We start from the raw sequence: 16,165 nt of genomic DNA, 5'->3' as shown, positions 1-16,165 counted from the left end.
ATAGTAATTTTTCACGTCTGTAGTTGAAATTACGTTTATGAATATGGTGAACAGGAAATGTTCGAAGAACTCATGGAACAACGAGACCCCGCGCCGCTAATCCCTGACAGTTGAACCTTGTCACAAATACGTAGATGTGCATTATAGAATACAGGGTACTTGGGTCCTACGTTCTCGGTGGCGACAGTTCGCACCGTCATAGTACTATTACAATGCTAGGTATTCTCCAAGGATTTTGCCAATTCCAAATAATTGCCATCTCGTTTTATTAATATCGCGCATCGTAAAACAGTAACCTCGTTTGTACGGGAGCACAACTACGTGATACGTCGTCGCCGTCGTCGTAAGCAGCAGCGGCAGCTGTTGAAACGCGTTTCTACAGTTTTATATCTAACCGCCTGCAAATAGCGTATCACGTATATAGTACTAAACCCGTTACTGTTGACACACGCACCGGGCCGCGTCTGAGGATTGATTTTTGTTATGTCAGATGGCTAGTTCTTATCGAAATTTTCTGTTCAGCAAGGATGCCCACATGTTCATTTCCGATTTCACGAGGCGCCACGTGAATTGAAGATATGCTTGTTAGTTACATTAGACATGTGGATATAATACAGGGGTAGGATGGATTCGGTAGAAATCAATGTGTCAGATGTGTCGCTAACGGCTCGAAACAGCGAACGCCTATAAAGTATAATAATAAAGATAGCAGACGAGACGGCTTTTCCGCGAAAAACATAACTGCGCTTTCGCTCATCGTATCAACGTCAACTAGCATAGAACAGCGTCATAAGGTAGTGATGTACGAAGACAGCCTGCGTGCGCATAGGTTTCGTCTGACACTGGCAATCCAACCGGGATATCAATTCAACGTAGTAAGACATCCAAAGTCTTTGTTGTCCAGGCTTCGTTCAGCACGTCGGCGATAGCGGGCACGATTGTGATATAATTTCACTTGCACATATTTACAGGTGAAATGAAATATATGATGGTCCTATCCGCTCGTGAGATTCGCCTTCCTCACTATTACGTACAAATCGCAAGATGGTTGGACGTTTGCGGCCGGGCCGGGCCGGGCCGGGCCGATCCTTGCCGTTAGCACTATGCTAATTTCCTAACTAAATAGATTTCTATCTGTTCTGTCACTCAGAATAGGTGTCTGTTCGATCTCCATAATCGCCTAGAGAGAATAATTACTTTAATAGAATTTTTATAAACTGGGAGAGTCTACTCGAAGGGGAGGTGCGCCGTGTATTTTGCCATCTTGCTGAATATATGAAGCCTACAAGCTTCAACTGCGGTATGTCAATAACACAGATGTCGACAACGATGAATAAAGCAATGGTCACGTAGGTAAGGCCAGACAACAGGGTCTTGCCCGCTGTTACTGACAGTTGTGATGAGAACGCTTTATCTTCATAAAGTAGAGCTAACATGCCTTCGTACGCCTTACCTTGACGGCTTCCTGAACCATGTCACCATATGGCTGCAATCTGTATAGAAATTAAATGAGATTTTTTAGCATAGAATGACCTGCTTGTGATAATGATATCTGTCCTAGGACAATCGGCTAAAGCCTCGCGCGTAATTAGCGAATCATTGGGAACATATTCCGATACGCCGCTCCTTTCACAAATGCACCTCTGATTTCGGCGCCTGCCGTGCGTATCAGGCCTTTTAGAATCATACTATCATACAGCCAGTCTATAAATTAAATTTTTTTTTTATTTAAGCGGACTTTTACTATGTCAAATTGAAACATTTACTTGATACACTCTATCTTTGGTGCTGCTGCGATCCTTGTATAAGCTGTAAAGTTCGGTATATCTCGCACGATAAAGAATATGCTCTCTTATCTTAACCAACCATCCGAAGGTCTGCCAATTCAACATCAACGGGCTATTTATCTAATTATAAAATTTCTCCGACACTGCTTGCCATATCACTGTAGCACACAGGTAATGGGCACACAAAATACTCGACTCTGTCACTCGCCCTAATGGTATCAAGTAGAAAAGTCTAGCGGCTAGAGGACCGTATTTCTCGGCTGTCGTAGCGCACGTGTTTAGCCATTTGTTTGTAGTATTATTATTATTATTATCGTGCATTAGCAGAACTACGTACATGTATTTTATAAGCGTACAGGTTTCATTTCGATGTCATTAGCGACGGTGCCGAGATCACTGCAGCAACTATGGCTGTCTTCAAATGCTAACCTCCCGTTCTATTGCCTTACCGGTTCCTTCCAGTACGCAACAAATCGTGTCCGTGCACCCGGTTTCGAACCTAAACTCCAACTTACTACGCGCTCCCAAGTTTAACTGCGACGTTCCCTACGGAACGACCGACCGCGACTGCGAAGCTTATTTCTGTTGTCAAAACGTTTGGCAAGCACATTTACATTTGTCAGTGTCGCAGAAAAGCAGATAACTTACCTACCAAGCAATCTTACTAAATAACAATATTATCCACTTATGGAAAATGGGACCACCGACTATAGATAATGAAACATCATTATTTATAGTCGGCGGCAAAGCAAGACGGAATGACACAATTTAACTATCGTCGCTTGCTATTTGTCACCAACTGCATCCCTTACGCGCACGGCACGAACGATAGTCTGGCCGTCGATGTCGGACGCTCCTCATATAAATAAATGTATATTTTGCTTCATGCTAGTATACCGCATCTCTAGTATAGAGCTACACGTACACACATGCCAAATACATGCAAAAATTAAAGCAGCAGAACTCGGAAGAGCTCGACGAAACTTAAGCTGGATGCTTGTCGTCGGGACATCCAGCTTCCTATTGTTTTTCCTTTGTTTTCGTTTATAATGAAAAGACGAAAAATTACATCTGAATATTTTGAGTCAAAGAGCAAAAGTTGTCCGTGATGATGATAAAGACTACGATTGCTCTAGCTGTGGCTACCGCGTGATGGACTACGAGCCGCAAAGAGCGAAAAGGTCTATTTATCTAAGGTGACATTCATTTCAGCTACCACTCGAGCTGCTAGAAGCCGACAAGTGCCGCCAGCGTCGACCGGTTAGGGCATCCACAAGCCACACGCGGCGCTCGAGTCGAATGCCACGCTAAGGAGAGGCGCAAAACGACGCCAGCCGCTGCGGAGAAATTGAAGGATAATTTGGCGTCGTAAAGCTGCTGCCTGCAGCACAGGATGACCGCCACGGCACGGGCCGAGCTCAAGCAGACGGAACTTCGCGTGTGCGTGAGTATGAAGTCGATGTGAGGTCGGCGAATTGTCCACGACGCAAGAGGGGCTCCTTCGGTGGCGTTGTTCGCGGCCATGCTGCTTGCTCAATTAAGTCCTACTGACCTAGTAGCGTCTGCCTAACTAAATTAGAAGAGAGGAATGAAGCGACGAAACGGGCGGAGCGGCTTAAAGTAAGTCAAATGCAGTTGGCGGCGGATAGGGCAAGACCTGTAGTTCGCGTAACCGTCTTACGATGACACTATCATTATCGTGTTGTACCAAACGATGTGTTATGGAAACGCGGCCTATTTGTCAACTAGCTGAGAAGTAATGACCCTTTAAGCTTTAACAGCGTACTATTAATCATTGGGACGTTTTATATTGCACGCGGGCCGACGATCCGCGGCGCTGAGATAAGGCTGCAAGTCGGGCTGGACGCTTGGTTTTTGCATGGGTATGTTTGCTACCTATTCGCTTATTGAAAAGTAATTAGTCGAAGTCTGATAAGTAAGTGCCGATGATGAATGGAACGCGATAGCTGGCCGAAACCTAGATTCGATCGAAGAAAGAAAACTGCATTGAATATGTGATAGCACTGAATAGTTTTTTATTATAGTATTGATATGCTGTACTATCGTTACGGGCGGCCATTTATTTATGGCTGTATATATAGGTTAAGGTTTACAGAAGACGCCGCACGCAAAAACGACGTTTCTACTAAGTTTATCAGCAACACATAGGCCCTAGAGAAACGGCGCCAAACAGTAGTTTGCAGCCTTATTGTTACCACACGACCGCTTATTGCCTGGACAGCGCGTCTCTAAGTTTACGCGCGGGTGCTCACGCTCTTGATTTTGATACAGACGGCTGCCACCGGTAAAACGATTATTAATCAAGTTGCTGTAAAAACATGTAGGCTTTTTCTAGCAGCAGGAACAATAATAATATACTAGCAGCACCACTGCGTGTCCTTTCAACTGGATATTCGTTATATAAATGACAGCGAAGTTCGATACGTGTGATTTAAGTTAATACGTTCGTTGCCGTTATGGCTGCCTTTCGTATCGAATCGTCGTATTAAAAAATACTGCGCGAAACTGTTGTCGTTTCTAACTTCGTACTAACAATAATGATATTACCGCACCGCTCCGTAATGTTTATAATGACACCAAGACCCCCGTTACAAGAAAACGACAAAAAAAAAACAGGCCTTTTTTGTTTCCCGTTCACGCTTGCTATACCTGCTGGATCTATAGGACAGACGACAAATCAAATCCTTGTAAGTATTTTTTTTCTAATAAATATAATTTTTTAATTTAATAATTTAACCCTTTTTTCAATAAAAGGGACGGGGGGGAGTTGGGGTCAAGTCCGAACGCGCTGTCACCCGTCGTGTTGTGATGCTCCTTCCTGTGCCAACCACACCTTTTGCTTAGATGATATTATTATTTATTACTATATTTATTATTATTAAAAAAAAAAGAAAAGATTTCTGTCGCTACTGAATGATTTTGCAGCGCCGAAGCTGCACTTAACGTTTGGACACTGGGTTGTGGTCGGTTAGTCGGCTAAAATGACTGATTTCGTTCGCCGGATTTCCAGCGATCGGCTAGAGATGTTTCCTAGACGGACACGGGATACAGACATTCTAAGGCATAAATTGCCTCGAAGATTTGATTTGTTTAATGATAAATATAAAAAGATAAATATGAAACTTATATGTGTGCCTTGACTAAACTGGGCTTCTGTGAAGTTAAAAAAAAAAAAGAAATTCAAAGATAATTAAAGACAAGAGATACATAATTGTTTAAAGCGTGTTTTCGGTAGTACATAGTAATCCTTCGGTACCGTTGACACACACCGATATATTTTTCTATTTTATCCATAGCACATTTTTCTTAGATGCCATTAGAGCTTGATTAAATGGTTCTAATAGAGAGAAGACATTTTTTTTGACAAATCTAAGTATGGACCCTTGCTGTATCTATTCACGAGATGTGCTAATCAGCTTAACAACACCCTATTTGAATCCAGCTTTTTTCTAGTTTATCGAAAGCCGAAATTGACCGTTGTATCATTTTGATGTAGTCGCAATTACTTCAGCTGTTTCTGCCACTGTCGTATTGACTTCAAGCAAGAATCTCCCAATAGCATCACAAACGCTTAGGTTATTCCAGCAACAGCTACTGAAGTGGCCATATGCACGATGGACACTTTGGGTACAGCCGCTATTGCAGGGCGACGGCTAAGCCTAACTTTCTATCCGATATTTTTTCTTTCACTTATGCGGAACATTATAGCAAGCGATACCGTAACATCGCCGCTCTTGAAGCTAACACTTTGTCAAGAGAAAACTCTATCGAGTAGTTTTGGTCGGTAACTGGAGTCGAAATGGCGATGAGCTCAGTTAGCCATAACGCCAAGGACTACAGTTTCAGTATTGCGCCAAATTACCGAGGTCATCTGGTGAAATTAACCACAAAACCATGGTGCCTGTAGCCTGACGATAGCGGCGGTTCATTGCCGTGCTTTTCTGCTTTAGTCTTCGCCTAGTAAGCAGCATCAAAAACCCGATCGCCTTAATGCCCCAACGGTCAGAATCCGCTTCCTCTTGCACCTTTCCGTCACCAGACGTCAGCAGGCGGCAGCTTCATCTGAAGCACCAACCACTCATGTGGACAGACAGCGGCGATAAAGCGGTGGCAGTCCAAGCAGTCTTAATCAGCTGTAGGTCGCACATGGCCCGCATAAGCCGACAGAGTCCTATGCTATATATATATATTTATAGACGTAGTGTGTAACGTGTATCAGCGGTGTCTAAACCCTAAGAAAATGTACAGTGTAGATGAAACAGCCGATTGCAGCCAACTTGTCGAGCTGAGCTTTAAGCACATCAATGATTAAAGCTAATGTGTTGCATATATATGCACACATTCTGTACATAACAATTTCGTGGCGTTTTACTGAAGTGTACAAGTTATCGAATAGGATTAGTTAAACCGTGTATTCTCCTGTGTCCATAGAATTAGTCGAAGGATTGTTGTGAGCTTAAAAAGATCGGCCACTATGTCGTCCTTATATTAAAACGATGCGATACCCTTGTATCATCAATAGTCACATGTCGATAACCCGCAATGTAACAACTGCAGCGTGCCGTTGTACGGCTGTTGCCAACGCCAACGTCGTGAACATTATCAGAAGCCCATATTAGCTTTTTTGCTGCTTGTCTTTGTGGCTTTCTTACATGTTTTTTTTTGCTTGATTGGTCTTAAAACAGCACGGTCCTCTTCGAAATCCTTGAAGCTGCAAGTGCATAACAACTATGGTTACATCAGTTCTCGCTTCGGAACACTTCTCTCCATTATCAACGTAGGCACTCACATGAACCCCCTCCCTGTTTAGGACTCGTATTCATTCATTTCCGCTAAGCCTGCGCTTCATCGAAGGCATTCAAATGATGCCACTTCAATTGAAAACTTCAATTCGCTTGAATGAAATAGTATTACGAGGAGCTCGGCCGTTACCGGTACTACCCCCATCACAACCAACATGAATGAATATGTTGGTAATTTGGTCGGCTACATGCGTTCTTGGAAATCGACGTCATGTTTCGCAAAAATCCCGAAGCGTCACACAACCAATCATTTACGCGCAGCGTCTTGACAACAACTTGTTGAATGGGCAATAAGATTTCCCACAACAACAGTGTATCCGATCTTCCAATACCCTACACAGTGTTAGATAGTCCTAGATATATAGGCACATCGTATGTTAGAATGTTAAAATTGCCAGCCTCTAGGTTTTATTCCGCAAAGCTTTTCAATTTACCTAATGTTCTATCTTCGAAATTGTGGAATCACATCGCACACACTGAACGAGACCCAGTAAAATGGAAAATAGATTCTGCAAAATTGCCTGGCTATATAGAAACACGGACGAAAAAAGCCAAATATAAATATACCATTTTCCCTTCTGGGTTAAACCCAAACATAACCCTTAACGGAGCCCTCTGTAATACGAGCAAGCACGACGATGTCGTCGCGATGTGATATGATGCCAGACAAAAAAAAATAATGCAACTAAATAACAATGGAAGCTCTTAGTGTCGCTTTGTCTCTCTGTACCATTTTTCCTTCGATTTTCCATTTTTCCTCTGGATTTCCTCAAAAATGAGCGCACACATTTATAATTTTCTATGATATATACCCAAAAACGCATATACCGTTAACGCTTATTCATTTGCGCAGACGTAACAGCGAGCTGAAGCGGTTTGGTTCGCGATCGCCCTGGGCTGCCTACACACGCTGGCCATATAGTCGACGACCCTTGATATAATGAGGTGATCACGAAGTATGCACATCTATCCGCGAGTCACCACCATTGAACGAAGCTTCTATGAAACGTCGTGATATAGATAGGATAGATCCTGAACTACAACCGCTGTTATAGCTGCCACTACTGAATTTGCAGGATGTGAACGCTCGATTCATCAGAGGGCGTGAGTCTCACCGCAGTCATTCCTGTCGCCGTGCATCCAACCCGGGAAAAGTCAGCGGCGTGGCCTTCGATAGAGATTCGTTAGTGAGGAGGAATTAGTTCGAAAGAGGCGATCGGATAGTAAAATAAAGAGCGACGGGCGCCGGAATCAACGAAAAGAAATACACGCATAGACTAAAGGGAAAAACCGAAGGCTAAGAGTCGAGGGTTCGAAGTGGGGCGACTCTAATTTTCACCAGAGCCAAAGAGAACGTCGATTCAGGGCGAGATTTCCACTAGAATCAGTAGTAAAGCATAAATACAAATGCAATACTGCAGTAGTAATCAAAACACATGCTTTCTGTTTGAAAAGAGATAATAATTTGCAGCAGCTTACCAAGTCGAAGATATCGAGAAAGCTTATTCGACACAAGCAGACATTACATTACATTGAGAAAAATGAAAAAAAAAACAGCAAATTGGTAACTATGACGGTATCGTTTCGCCAAAAATAAGAAGAGCAGTTTACGACGTCCGTGCAAGACCAACAAAGCACTCCCGTTACGAGCAGAACAACCGCAACGAATATATATCGTCGGGCACGCTACTTAAACTTGTGGAAAATGATGGATCGTATAGAACAAACGGATCAGTGGTATTTTGATCGGTCAGCGACCATTGACTTGAAATATATATTCAGAAGGTAACGATACGAAGCGTTAGGCAATAGTTAATCATTGAATTGTGATTTAATCATTATTGAGATCGGTACTTTAGAGTTATTTTTCAGGATTTGTCCATAGGAAATGATTAAATTAATTGTTGGCCTAATTTATGTAATCGGAAAATTCAACTAAAAAACAAAATGCGATACAAAATCCTATTCGAAGGCGCGCATGTGCGTCATGTGGCTATTTGTTTTTATTTTCTAACTGACGAAAGTAGTTTACCTAGTAGAGAGTAAAACATAATTACAACAGTTTTTCTAATAACGAACATCTTCCGGTTGGAAGCCATTTTCCATCCATCTGTATGTGGACAAAGTATGTGGGGTCTGTGTAAGCTGGGTTTAAACATTATGCAGACAGAACGCATAGACTTCAGCGCCTTTTCGACGGGCGAGTCTCAATCGATTTCGTCGTTCGTCGTTCAAGCCAAACCGCCTCTTGTAACTTCCCAAACAGCCTTTTCTTTCTATTGGTTCGGCTAGATCAGGCAGAAATTGCTAGGCCGCATTATTAGCGGGATGTCTACTAAGTTCATTTGACACACAAGATAGTGCTCCGATATAATTTCCGCCTACAGGTTCCCTAAGAAATAGAAAGCATGGCAGATTGTTAACTACTTTTTTTTTCGTTTATTTAACTAAAAACATTTCTCATGAAAAATATGACATGTATTTCATTTTAACATGTCGTACATCATGCATGTGTGTACGCATGACACCTATGACAAAATAAACGTATCGAGGCTTTTATGGCCGTTAAGCCCTGCCACAGACGGCTGGCTTCTAGCAGCGCGAAACGTGAAGGTTCCTTCCGCACACCTCACCTGACTAGACACCCTGAAACTGTGTCTGAAAGAATGGGTTAGCATTGCATCGTAATATGCACCTTTTTACCTGTGACTAGCTACCTGACACGAACATAGAGAATATGAAGAGGAATATCTAGTCCAGTAGGAAGAAATCTTTAGTATCTAGCCGATGGCTGCCTAAGGCTGTAGCTAATTTTCATGTCACGAATTAGGTGAAGTAATTTACTTCATAACTTCAAACGATTGAACAGTTTTGTGTCGCAGATTAGTAATTCAATGAACTCTCAGAGAAGGATATGTTCTACTGTTGTGCTATTACCGTTAGACATGTAGCCAATGTTCGTACGTCGAATTATTGAGTTGCTTATAGAAATATTGAATTAAACATATCTGTTGAATCGTATGTCTACACTGGTATACCATCGACTGGCTACTACTATCTTATGCAGAGACCAATTGTACTTGATAATTTCAATGTCGTTATCGTGTTCGTATTCATAATTACCTAATTACTGAACAAAAGTAAAAACAGTGCTTCCGCTGGGTCGTTTTCGGTGGAAGACATAAAATTTCCCGTGTCTACCGCGTAAAGTAAATGACATTTCAGACCGAAGTCAGTAATCGTCCACAAATGGCCTCTAAACAGCGTTTATCAGCACCATTGAAAAGAAAATGATGACTCCAGTTTGTGGAATTAGGTAAAATCAATAATCATAATTGATGGGACTTGCTCACAGCTTCTGTCCTAGCGAAAATCATTGCAATCTAGGACCATTCGAAGCTCAAAATATCCAACGATCCTACATAGCGTGGCCCCATCATTCCAAAACCTACTTACAAGGCCTTGTCCTGTGCTTAATTATCATGAATATTTAATTGTAGTACAGTAATTAATTTAGGCTTAGTTTAAAATAAATGTTCTATTTCGATATCAACATCATCTTTCCGTGTTGTAGCCACTTAAGAAAGAAAGAAAGAAAGGAAAGCCGCCTTTAGTCATCGTTACTTTCAGTAGCGGTTAATTAAAAAATGGAGCAAAAACTCAATACTATCAACTTTGACAAATTCGAGGAAGTTTTTTTCTGCTAACAACGCCCATGCATATGACGAATCTGTTCCGAGTTCTTATGAAGTGCTAACTTCTTTTTGCCAAATCAGGCCATCGCACCGTTTTGCGAGACATGTTATTGCATGGCTCAAACTGAAGCACAGTCAGTCATATTCTCGGCATTTGACCGATTGGATGATGTTGGAAAGTTTATACGGTATTAAGAAAAGGAAGTGTTCGTTATTTAAAAATTATATAATAAATGAGTTTTGTTATTATCATTTACAGGTTTTCATATATACACACATCTATCTGTGCATCTTCTCGATTAGCAGACATGTCTTTTAAATTATGATTATAGACGCTTGCTTTTTGTCTTAGGGCTTCCTTCGCTCTCCAGCTCGAATGGATTTTTTTACATTTTTTCCGTTCAGACTGCCACTTTTGCGGGTCTAACATTTTCCCAAGCTCTTAGAATTTTTTCGGCTAACCTTTGCTAGTTGCTTTCCGACGTCTTCTAAAGAAAAAATATCATCGCCATTCTATTTCGCCGTACTTCATCGGCAATCGTTCGGCAAACTTCAAATCTCCCTTGTTTCCGTCCCGTCTTGTGTCCACACATTTTATCTAGTCTCGTTGTTTCTCAGCAGTTCAGTACTGCTGTTGCTGTTTGAGTTTCCATTAGCGCTCGCCTGTTTATTGTTTTTTTTTATAGCGTAGATAGTTGACTTTTGTGTTTCTATTTGGTTGATGCATTGCGGGGCTACCTATACGTCAGTAAACTCGTTCAAATCATCGTTGACTGCTTGTCGAAAGTCAGCTTGATCTGGTGGCTATTGCGATCGGATGATGCCGCTTAAGAAGGAGCACTGCGTTGGTAACTGCTTTCATGAAGCGACGTTGGTGGCCTCCCGGTCGCCTCCGATATAGGCCCTTGGCCGGTTCTGGCCGATGCCGTTCTACTCTCAGATGCACGTACGATATGCGTCGGCATAACCATGTATCAGCTACTACATTGACGAGGCAGCTTTCCGCTGCGCCGAATGAACGTGAGCAGACGATAACGTACTGACTGCTACACGAACTACCATATCGTACGTACGTACGTACATACATGATTATCGGCTTGCTTATCAATCGCAGGCAGCTCAACGGTCGCGCTCGGTAGCTCAAGTTGACATGCACCTTTGCGCAAGGGATTGTCAGACCTTCAATGACGTCTCCCTTTGCGGAGGATTTTGCTGCTGTTTTGTACAATAGCAATAATAATAATAATAACAACAGCGATGGCGGCAACGTTTGAGTTCGAACAAGTCGCCTCCTACAAGCCTGGACGTCCCGTTGCTTGGCCGTTTGGCCGGACCCGCGTCGTGGTCGCGTCTGTTGCGGGTAGCTAATTTTGCGCCTGTTGCATTTTTTTCACTGGCTCAACGTCGCTCCAGACGATCGGGCGTCGAAGCTGGCTATGCTGTCCTAGCTCGCTGCAGCTGCGCGTCTTAGCGCTATCACATACTGCCGCTTCTGAGTAATCCTAGCGAAAAGCTTGGTTTAGGATTCGTTACGTTACTTTTGAATATTTTACAGTTTACGGCGTATCATGAATGGAGAAACTGGCCGAACCGTCTTAATTGCCTGTTGGCCAAAAGTACAATCCTTCAGATAAGCACGTACTCCAAATATGCAGCTCTAGACAAACAAGGATTTCACCAAAACGCGCACCAAAACGCTGCAGCGTACTAGAGAATTAAATTACCTAGCAGGTTCCAACCCTCCTGCGATCACCTCGAGCTATGTAAGTTTCGAAGAACGGGTGCGACACCGCAAAGTCAATAACATTTCATTGAGTTTGCTGTCCATGGCGTTCTTATTGCCGCTGTCGCTACTGTGCCCGCACTGAAGCACAAATAATATACGTGCTTCGCTAGGTAATTTTGCTTGAAGGATGCCGCGCCGAGCAGACAACACTTAGCAGCATACAGCAGCGGCCTCTAGTAGCAATAGTAGCAACCAGAAATAAGTACGAAAGATAACTTGTTACCGTGGCGGCAAAGTTTGATCAACTCATTTGATTATGCCTCAGCTGACAAGCCGGCAACGCTAAAGAACTCGTCGACTGCATGACGCTACCGTGAGGTGTACTACAACGACTCATTAGCATCAGCGTCGCGCTGTCACCGTTGTTCCGCTCTGAGGCTGGCGTTATTGCGCAACAGTCCTTTCCGGCACTCACTAATATCCAGGGGATGTTATGGATGACGACAAATTGATGGGTTCAGTTTACGCTGTACGGCTCTGTTCTATTCTCTCTGATTTAGACCTTCGGCTTTATCCGCTGGTTTGGCCAACCGACTCATCGATCGTTGAGCAGACCGAGCAAGCCAGTAATGAAGTGACGTTTAGTTTTTAGAAAAACACAATTAATACGATGGGACACTAATAATGTACGATCGAATCTGATACCGTAACGAAGCCAGCGATCTTCTATTGATCGTATCAGTAATAGCTGACGGTATCAGTATTTCGGCGCGTTGAATACGACCGTCCGAGACAAGTTTTAGCGCTTGTGACGAGTGGTGGAACATTGTCTAATTCTCCGCTTTGTTGCATTTTTCATCCTGTCATTGTATTGTATTAATATGATATCTCTTTCTATTGTGTGCTTCGTACGGCACGGTCGTATTGCTCTTACTATCGCTCGGGATCGGTGTGAAAGATAAAAAGCGGTTTCAATTATCGTTATTATTAACAGCGCTTGATAATAACAAACGACCGCTGATGATGATGATGATGATGACGTCAACGCGCGCGATAAGGACGCTTAGTTGCTCGTGAAATGGTCAACGAAGCATCACAGAAACTGCAACGAGTAGAGCGCAAGTTGGCTTTGGTATAATCGTCACTTAGGAGATCGTCAAACAATCTTGTTGCCTACGAAAATCACGAGCAAAATCATTAATTATGATAAAAAAAATTGTGCTCGACTAGAACGCAACCGGATAGACGGACATTAATATCTTCGACTTTTTACCTAATTATAGATCGATATGTGTTCTAATGGATGAGCAAGTAATACAACCAATCCTATTCAGTTAATTGTTTATTCTAGCTTACAATATTTACACACTCTTAAACGTGCAAACGACCCGGTGCGCTGAAGGGCTGCGTCTATATGCCTACCTTCTTCGAAGTTCCTCAGTCAGTTTCAGTTATCAAGCTATAAAAACGCGTCGTTTAGGGTACGCTTGTAGAATGTCGCCATTTCGTCGTTAGAACTACCTGGTCAATAATGTTATGTATATGCCTTAGAGCCTTGAGAGAGCAGCACGCTATATTCATAGAAAAGACACCCCAACGCGCGCGAGGCCTGTGAGGCCACTTAGTGAAAATGATGACCTCTTCATAACAGAGCCGTCGTAGGGCAATTACTCAACATTACGAAAATTCTATTTCGTGTATTTTGGAACAGTCTTGATTAAATTAACTCGACTGAGTGACAATTATGACTGCGTCATCTATTTTTCCAGCAGCTGTAACGTAATGGCATATTTACGTTTCAGTGTATGTTCCCGGCGGCCATTCGTTATCTTTCACTATTCTGTGTTTGTCTTTTTTTTTCTACCCCAGTAACTTAGCTAGCTTAACATGATATTTCTACTTACGGCGTGCTTCCTATTCTCCAATGCGGGCCCGCCACACTTGCTTAAACTCACGAGAGATTACGATAAAGACGACGGACTGGCCAATATAGAGCGTACGTCGTACAGCTCCCCCGTCGCAGCAGTAACAACACCCCTTTGACGGTTATTTCTTTTATTCGGCGGCTGTAAGAGTCACTCGCTGAATCACAGAAGCACAGAGTTTAACGGTGATTGTAGCGCAATCCGGATCTTCGTTGTTTTATCATTTTTAGTGCTATTGTTACTGATGATGATGATGCTGTTTCCTCTGAGCTCTGTCGTGCACTTCTATCTTGAAGGCTGAAAAGCTTCAACCGCGCGACAAGAGGTACAACGCTACCAAACAAAGACGGTTCTAGACGTATATGTATGTTCGGCTGGTGGGCACATCCTGGTTAATTCGGTTCTGTTGGATTTAGTCCACCTGAACATGAATCATTAGCCGCGCACCTTCTGCGGGACGCCTTTGTTTGGGCCTTACGTCTAGTAGGAATGGACTCGTACTGGCTGGATGGATGCTCCAGTTTTTGTGGCACGCGCACATAACCACTTCCACCATCTAAATATTGCTGACCCCCCCATCTCCTGGCAAATCATATTTACTAAATTTAAAGATTTTATCATCACATTTCATGTTCGGACGTTTCCGCACAGTGGCTTGCGTCCACATCTAAACGGTAAATTAAGTCGAGGCAACGCTAGCTATTTCTCCCGGCTCTCAGGAGTAGAAAACTCATTAAAATAGTCGGCAGTTGCTTCTCTAGCTTGTAAGCTATATGTACTAACCCACTGGGTAAGACCCACGAATCTGTTTTTACTAGTAGTCAAATATTGCTATCGTTCTTTTGACACTATAGAGAGAGCACGTAAAATTAAAGAAAGAAAAAACAATGTGACGCTAGCAATAGGCACAATCTATAGCTATGCGTTCAACGTGTACATTACCATAGGCAGAAGGAAACAAATCGGCGTAGTCAGACAACTGCCATTGAAACGAGTACGACGTTTCAACATCATGGCGCCGATCACAATCTTTGCTGAAGTAGACTGTTTGTGATGCGTCGTGTTGTAGAAGACTGATCACACCGGCTGGCCACTACACGCCGTTTGTGGCACAACACGTCAGCTCGAAAAATCACAATCTCATCATTTTTTAACCTTACTGCATTTATGGAAGCTCGCCAGACGACGGCACTAAGTTGCGAGGTCTTGATCTTTTGGCGACGCAGTCATCATTATTGTTATTATCAGGCGGTGAGAAAGGTTATTGGCAGAGCTAGCTAGGGTGTTGGCCGACGTTATCAACAACGTTCAAGTTCATTTAATTTGCCGACAAAAAATACGTGTATATGTGTGCATGCGGGCAAGCAACTGAATGAGACTATTGCTTACCATAAACACCAGGTCCGTCTGCTATCTCTTTTCAGGTAATCACTATTTAATCAAAGAAGGTTTGCATAGAGCTAGTTAAAACTGAACCCCGAAACAACAGCGAGGTAAGGGTTAGAATCCCCCATATACCGGCACATGTAAGAAAAATTAAGTGGCAAATTTATCGTTGTACGGGAGCTGATTGCAGCAAATAAATTATTAAAAGAAATGAACGTTTGACGTTATGCCTATAGAACTATATAGTAATGGGTTGATTACGCTATTTTCTGTTATCCGTCTTTAAATCATTTTTACGCGTTTTCCGTTTGTGGATAGGAGTACTAAAAGGTGCACAAATCGATCACAGCAGCCAAAAATCGCTCGGTCGCCAAAACTGGATTTTGTAGTAAACGAAGAAAGCAGTAAAATAACGACAGAATCTGTAATCCTGAATTTATGAATTCATTAAAATAAACTATAGTTTGTTTAATCGATGCGTGTGTGCCGTATACAAATAAGTACCGACCCAATTTTTACTTGTTCGAATTTAATACCAGAAGGTTTTACCTAAGCAACAATGTTTCTAGGGCAGATTCAATTAATTGTCAGCACAACACTGTAGTGATTAAGTCTGAGCGATTGACAAGCTCCCACATACATAACATGTAGCTGTACGCGAAAAGCTGGGTAATAAACAATGAAAGAAGGCCCATACGTTGTCTAATGTAGGCCTTTATTATTATTATTTTCATGATTACTGTGACGTACTAAGAGCTCTTTGCCTGACCGCTCATTCTAACTTCGTACACTTTACGACGTTTATCTAAATCTATTAAGCGAC

At 42.5% G+C, this 16,165-nt stretch overlaps 1 long non-coding RNA gene across 2 annotated transcripts; it reads left to right on the top strand.

The window, feature by feature from the left end:
• The first annotated feature begins 3,033 nt into the window (after nt 1-3,033).
• On the top strand, nt 3,034-15,777 carry LOC147756060 (uncharacterized). Of its 2 annotated transcripts, XR_015326703.1 has the most exons (4): nt 3,043-3,407; nt 7,464-8,395; nt 15,381-15,449; nt 15,661-15,777. It is a non-coding gene; the product is annotated as an uncharacterized LOC147756060 (long non-coding RNA). The 2 variants fall into 2 exon arrangements; XR_015326702.1 differs by lacking the exons at nt 15,381-15,449; nt 15,661-15,777 and having other exon boundaries at nt 3,034-3,407; nt 7,464-8,570.
• Nucleotides 15,778-16,165: the final 388 nt, after the last annotated feature.

This window comes from Varroa destructor, unplaced genomic scaffold (assembly GCF_002443255.2).
Source record: "Varroa destructor unplaced genomic scaffold, Vdes_3.0 BEIS01000004.1, whole genome shotgun sequence".
Lineage (NCBI taxonomy): Eukaryota > Metazoa > Arthropoda > Arachnida > Mesostigmata > Varroidae > Varroa > Varroa destructor.
The sequence above is the reverse complement of the archived record's forward strand: the minus strand, read 5'-3'. Positions and strand labels throughout refer to the sequence as shown.